The sequence below is a fragment of the Camellia sinensis genome, chromosome 5 (assembly GCF_055761805.1).
Source record: "Camellia sinensis isolate YWXY chromosome 5, ASM5576180v1, whole genome shotgun sequence".
Taxonomy (NCBI): Eukaryota; Viridiplantae; Streptophyta; class Magnoliopsida; order Ericales; family Theaceae; genus Camellia; species Camellia sinensis.
In genome coordinates, this window is record NC_138965.1 from 102,755,837 (window position 1) to 102,763,517 (window position 7,681).

The 7,681-nt window shown below is 31.0% G+C and overlaps 1 pseudogene across 1 annotated transcript; it reads right to left on the minus strand.

Moving 5' to 3' along the window:
- Window positions 1-4,380: 4,380 nt before the first annotated feature.
- Window positions 4,381-5,270, minus strand: LOC114282447 (ethylene-responsive transcription factor 13 pseudogene; annotated as a pseudogene). Its single transcript, XR_014328822.1, has one exon. The product of XR_014328822.1 is annotated as an ethylene-responsive transcription factor 13 pseudogene (transcript).
- Window positions 5,271-7,681: the final 2,411 nt, after the last annotated feature.

Here is a 7,681-nt window from a genome sequence, read left to right on the forward strand (position 1 = left end):
CATGTTTGAGATTGACTTTTTTAGAATTTGTTTTTAGTTGGTTTTTTTTTTTTAATTTTCAAAAATAAATCATTTTTAGATTCTACTCAAAAAAGACAAGTCAGAAAAGTAAAACTAAAAAATGAAAAAATTAATTTTAAAAAAAATCACTAAAGACAATTCAATAAAAATAATTCCTAATATTAAACTCATCTCAAGTTTCCCCAGGGCAGGCCATAACTTGTTTGATTAAAATTATCAAATTTATTGAATTAAAGTTTGACTTCTTTTTTGTTTTTAATATCTTTTATTTAAAAATATCTCAATTATTTTTAATTTTTAAGACTATCTAGTCTAAACCGATCTAAAATATTTTAATTAGAAATTAAAAAAATTTACTAAACTATATATATATATATATATTAAAAAATGTAGTGTGGGGAATACTGACGCAGCCTGTTGGCTTTATCAGGAGTCTCTAATTCAAATTGTTCGCCATATTAAAAAGAAAAAAAAAAATTATTACAAGACGTGACTTTTATGACTAAAATTATGTACAATCATACACAGTCATCATCATCAACGTCGTGTATTTATTATTCACTGATAAACTAAAGGGATAAAGCTTGGGAGCTCGAATGAGCTCTCCGAATCCCCCGAAAATGGAAATAGAGGAAAATAGAGGGAGAAAAGAGGGTGAAGGCGAGAGAGAGAGAGAGAGAGGGAGAAAGAGAGAGGAAAGGAGAGAGGGAAACAGAGAGAGAGAGGGGGAGAGAAGCTCGGCCGATCGCTGATCGTCGCAGCAGCTCGCCGATCATCGCAGCAGCTTGGCCTCCGCCGCGCCTCCGCCCCTGGTTTATGCCCCCTCCTGTCTAGTTCTCCCTTCTCCCTTCCCTTCTTCTTCTTCTCCATTCTCTTCTTCTTCTTCTTTTTCTTCTTCTCCCTTCTTCTTCTTTGTTTCTGATTCAACCCAGAAAAAAAAAAAAATGGAAAAACGACGTCGTTTTTTAAATTAGGGGGATTCAGGGGGGTTGACTTCGAGTTACGTAGCATTACTCTAAACTAAAGGGTAATTACACCCCGTGTTGTTGGGAAATATATATATATATATATTTATAAAAATAAATTATAATTTTAATGGTTAATATGTATGAAATTTTTCATTGATTTACCATTACTTTCTCAACATTTCAGTGATGTGATATTTCTACATGCTTTCTTTGTTTTGGTGGACTATTTTAATATCTTGTTTAGGAGATGTTTGGAATGTCTTAAATAAGTGTATTTTTTATTTTTTTAGATTAAAAAGTTAAGGAAAAAAATATAGTTGTTTTGGTTAATTTTTTAACTTTTTATAAAAAAATGTGTATTAAAAAATTATATAAATAAGTGTATAGGGAATAAAATAGTGGTATAGACTGTACGGTTGGAAGCAGCGCTATAGAGGGTGTGTAGGAGATTGATTCTCTACTTTTCGGGCATAAATTGGTCGATTTTGTTCGGCCCATGGGGGCCCACCACGGGTCCCGTTTTACTAATCGGAACCGTTCAATGTGTAGAACTCGTCGAATACTATATGCTTGTAAAAAATCACGTTGATTGGATATCGATAGCTATCTGATCGTGTTAGTATTTTTTGTTAACTGTTAACTATAACACCATCTATTTTTATACAAAGCTGATTTGATCATATATTTAACGATATCCGATAGACATGATTTTTTATAGGCATATAGTAATAGACGAGTTCTACATATTGAACGGTCCAGATTACCAAAACGGGACCCATGGTGGGCCCCCACAGGCCCAGCTCTAGCATCCAATTCAATGAATATTTTACTCCCTATTTTTTTTTTCCAGTCACTGACGGGCCCATCACGTCAGTACTTTTTTTAATTGTATTTTTTTTATTTGTATTATTATGTGGATATTATTTTTTTAATATTTTTTTTAGTGAATAGTGTTAACTTTTTGACTTTTATAGTTTATGCCAAACCAAGCCTTATTTATTTATTTATTTATTTATTTATTTACATGAATATTTTATTTAATAAGTCCTAATAAAAAGTGGATCCATACGACATGTTCATAGCCGAATTAAGTAGTTGCATTTTGTGTGTATTGCATTAGTTATGTGCATTTGTAAGATCGTGCATTTTCTCTAACTATCTTATTTTCTTGGGCTTGCTTCAGTCGAGTTTTGGGTAAGCATTTTCGTTTTAGCATATTATATGTGTGATTGTTACCATGTTAAGCATACTACCATGAGACTATTCGCTTACTTGAAATATCTCTGAATGTCTATGGATGGAGGCCATTTTACTTATATTGGAATGACTTCGGTTATTGTACATATGAGCTCGCTTTTTCTTTGAGTTGCACATATTTGAAAACTCTTTTCAAGAAAGCATAAAATTAAAACATTCCAAAGTAAATGATATAATCTATACTTATTTGTTTTACATAATAATGTTAGTATATTAAATAATCAAAATATGAGCATATAATGTCCACAAAACTCACATCATGAATTAGTGAAGGCCGTCTTTGATCGGGTAAGTGAGGTACTCAATTCATGATCTTTTCCTCTTATACCTAAGTTCCTAAGCCGAGACAACTTTGGTTATGACGGACAAGTAGCCTTTGACACAAGTCACGGGTTTTCTAATTCTCCCAAAAATAATAGGTAGCAACTCTGAAATCTAGCAATGCAGTCCATTTTTGACATCTCTGATGATTAATGGATTTTCTAAGATTTGCGGGATCTGAACTCTCATTCATTTTTTCTGTTTTACATTGCACTTTTGAAACCAGATTCAGAACTACGAGAGTCTGAACTGTAGGAAAATCGTACCCGAGGAGACTAAACCCCTCCGAGGAGTACGAAAAACCAGCTACAGACACTGTTTGGCATCTCTTATATTAGTACATTTTTTTTTATCTTTTTTTGAATCACATTACCTCTCTACTTTGTTTGTACATCTTTTCATAAAAATTCAAAAAATATACTTATTTAGATCATCTCAAATATCCTTTAAATCTCTTTTTTTTTTTTAATTTATAAAATTTGTGTTTTTGAAATCGTTTCGTCAAGATTTGTAAAACAACAATCATGATGAATACACAATTCTAAAAAACAAAATGACGCAATTTCACTAACTTAAGACAAGTCAGTGAAATTTCGATGACCAAGTCTGATTTAGTGAAATTTTGATGACCAAATTAGTGAAGTCATTGAAATTTCATTGACCTAGCCTAGTTCAGTGAAATTTTAGTTGATTGGTGAAATTTTGATGACTAAGTCAGTCAAAATCAATGAAATTTTGATAAGAAAACTTGTTTAAGTCAGTGAAATTTTAAAATTTCAATAACCAAGTCAATAAAATTTCACTGGCCTAGATCAATGAATTTCAATTGGTTAGTGAAATTTCGATGACTAAGTCAGTGAAATTTTATGAATATCTTTTTTTTTAGAATTTCATATTACTCATGTATTTTGTTTGAAAGATCTTATCAATAGAATTCTAAAAATATAAATTTTATAAAAAAAATAAAATAAAGATTTAAATCAAAATTTATTAAACTTTAAAATCACTTAAACAATATAAAAGATAGGATGAACGACCTAAACTACTAAAATAATAATACTAAGAGATCTTAACTAAAAATGAAAATTATTTCTTAGACCTTTCTTTTTACCGGGATAAGCTCTTCTCCATACCTCATCTCTTTATACCTTTCCATACTCCTTTTATGGGTTTTAATTCGGACCTATGATCCGAACTGCTATCTCGTAATCCCCGCAATGAAGGTCATCCATACAAAATATTAGCTTCATCCGACAATTATAAATATGGAAATAAATCGCATTTTGTTTTGTAAAATAGATTATTTAAATTTAATGTTATATTTTCCATTCATTTTGTAAAACAAAATTTTTTTTTTTGTATTTATAATTTTCTAATAAAGTTAATTTTTTGTATGGATGACCTTTATTGTTGGGCCTACGAGATAAACGGTTCGGATTATCGATACGGGTTCGGATGAAACCTATAAAAAAAAATACAAAGAGATATAGAGAGATAAGGTATGAGGGAGAGCTTATCCCCTACCCAAACTACAAAAAATAAAATTTTTAACTGTTCTCGTATGCAATGATAAAATTATTTGAATTATTAATTGAAATAAATTTCTAACATCATTAAAAACTGTTAATTGGCTTAATGATTTATTAATAAAAAGCATCATTTGCTATGAAATTAAAACTTAAAAATGTGAGATATAATTTTTAAAATCGCGGGAGAAAAATCATATTATAAGCATTTTTTTTTCTTTTACAAAATAAGATGAAAAAGGTAAGCAAATTTAACTGTCTCACAAATGTGAATCAGAGACCGATCCTTTTGAATGTGTCTATTTCTTGTAAGCTCTCCAAACTTGAAGCAAAGTACAATGCCTGCAATCTGCTCACAATTTACAACTTTCTGATGCGGCCAATTTGAAAAGAAAAAAAAAAATTCAATGCATCCAACATAATATGTATCACTGTTACATTAAATTTTTATTGGTCAATTTCAAACACTATTAGTATCCAACTCGGGTTTAACTACCAACACTTGGCCAACCACGCATTTCCTCCGCTTTGGGGATTCATTTTCCGACGAAGAATATGAAGTTGAAGCCTCTGGAGACCGCCGCTGCCTCGGATTCACTTTAACCGGCTCCAAGTCATCTGAGCCAATAAGGTGCGGAAAATTAACCTTAGCACTTGAACCGCGCATTTTAAAAGCAGCTTGGTCATAAGCCAATGCAGCATCCTCAGGTGTCTCGTATGTCCCGAGCCAAACCCTAGAACCTTTTTTTTTAGGGTCCCTTATCTCCGCGGCAAACTTCCCCCACGGCCGCCGCCTTACACCTCTATACCTCCTCCACTCCCGAGGCACGTGATCACCACGCGCCACCACTTCCTCCTCCGTAACATCCTTCGCTCCAAACTCGATCATCATCTCCGACGACCCATTTAATGGCATTGCTTGCCAAGCAGTAAAACTCGAACTCAGATCATTGACCGGTGGTGCAATGCATGGAACCATCATCGGAAAAATTTCTGAGATGTCGGCATCGTCGAGGAGATGCCTGCTGATCGATTCGAGAAGAGCAAAGTCGGAGTCTGAGATGGATTGTTCATACATTTTGGATATAGAGAATGAAATGTGATATAGTTTTTTTGTGACTGATTACAAGTTTATGATTTTTCTATATATATTGGAATTGGAGGACCTGGGATTTCATTCATTAGTGAGAAGCTATTATATATATATATATATTATCACCGTGTATTGTTTTCTGTGTTTTTGGAGATTCTGTGACAGTTCATACCATACGGATCAAAGTTTTATACATTTGAATCACGTGTTTTTATTTTATTTATTGTAACTATCACAATTATAATTATAAAGTGTAATAGATTCTATGGCTTTTGTATATTTTAATGTCCACGCTTTGGCGTTGTTATTAATCAAATACCATATTTGATTTGTAACATTAGTTTTGTCGTTTTCTTTTATCCATATATATATATATATATATATATATATTATAGGTACTTTATTTTTTATGCTGAATGATTGAGAAATGTAAAAATATATGATATATGATAATTAATAAAAGAATATAAATACATTCTGAAAATACCTAATAATTTTCCTGTGGTGAACCATAGACTATATTGGGAAACTCTACGGTATTTAATACTAGAGTAGCTTTAGCGCTATACCTTCTAGATGATCCGTGATTGATAACAAAAGTTTATTATCATTATTTATTGTATTATATATATAATAAAAAAATTAGTAAAAAATCTATTTTATTGAGTGTGCATGGCATTTGGTAAGATTGTTCGCGGATCGGTTTTATGCGGTTTACGATTCGGTTTTGACTCGTCCGCATCTATACAGTTTGGGAAAAAGTCAACCCGCAACCGCCCGCAGTGTGGTTTGTGGTTTGTGCGGATAGGGTTTGCAGATGTGCGGGCGGCTGTGGGTGGTTTGCGATTTATACTTTTTTCTTTAAAAATTAATTTTTGAGTTCTTTTTTCCCCCATCGAATTTAGGCATCAGATTCATTTTATATATTTGTGATCATTTGACAACAATTTTCTGATGAGTTTACAAATAAAAATTAAATATCAATGTATTAAATGAAAGTACACAAAAAAAAGAGACCCTACACTAGTATTTTTGTCATGAAAAAAATATATATCAATGCATTAAAGGTTGTACTCAATTAGAATTGCTAGTTTAGTAATCAATAATCAAACTAGAAGCTCCATCGACCACCAAAAGGAAAATTTTATTAGGAAAAAGTGGATTAGTCAACAATGAAAATCATATAAGAAATCAAGTTTAGGACTTGATAATTCTACGACATTAAGAAAGTTGAGAAATACTTAAAAATAAGGATCCTAGTGTCATAGAGAACATAATGGTGCTCCTGTTAAAGTTACAAAGTTGATACATAAAAAATAATACGCAACCCGTAAATTTGTCATATTTCAAACTGCATCCGCCCGCATTATGTTTGCAAAACTGTCCATTTATATGCGGATTGGGCGATTTGAGCGGTTCAGATAAACCGTTGCCCACTCCTAGCATTTGGTCTAAAAATTATTTTGTTTTAGCGATAATGACTTAATTAATAAAATTGTTTGGTGAAAAAAAAGATTATTGTTACGAATAATTTTTGTTTTTCATTTTTATCCTACTATCATCAAACCGTCATTAAAAAATTTGCCAACGTCAGAAAAGTAGTCGAATGTAGCCGGTAATGGAGACAATAAGGATAGATATACAAATTAGGTGGACAGAAAGATGTCGTATAGGCAAATGGAAAGTTGACATGTGGACAAAAAAGTGGACAAATAAGTCACGTGGACACATAGGTGGACAGTTGACAATATACAAATTATGGGATATCCGTATATGTTAATATTTTTTATATCTGTTGATATTTTTTACAATATAATCTTTTATCCAACCTAGACAAATAAATAGGAATAATATGATTTTTCAAATTATTATTTTTCTTTTGGCTCTCAAAGAATAGAATTTGAGACTATTATCTAGAAGTTTTAAAATTAGATTTATGAGCTTGATGCCCATGTTTACAAAATTTATCTTACCAATCTTTTAATTTAAAATACAAATTTGTTAATTAATATAAATATGTTACAACCATTGATCATAAAATGAAGACAATTGGCATAGCTAATTTCATAATCAGTTTTTTAAAATTTCTCTGAAAAAGTAGAAGTTAAATTAACAAAAATAAACACCAAAAACTTATTGTTAAAATTTATTTTTGCTATCAAAAAAATATAAAATTATATGAAAATGATGAGCACTTTTAATTTATTTATTTTTTCATTAAATTATATTTTTGTTATTCTAAAAAAATCAAAAAATAAATTCTGAAAACCAAGTAGAGTGCTAATTTTTGTCTTATCCCTTATAATAATATTTATTTATTTATTTATTTTTGGGTGAATTGACAAAGTGTCATTACCACAACATCTCTCATCCATCGCATGTGTGCCACGACGAGTCCAGACAATATGGCTTTCGTTGGGGTAATAATCTAACAAAGATTTCCAAAGTAATAAAATGTGGAAATATAGATGATATATATATATATATATATATAT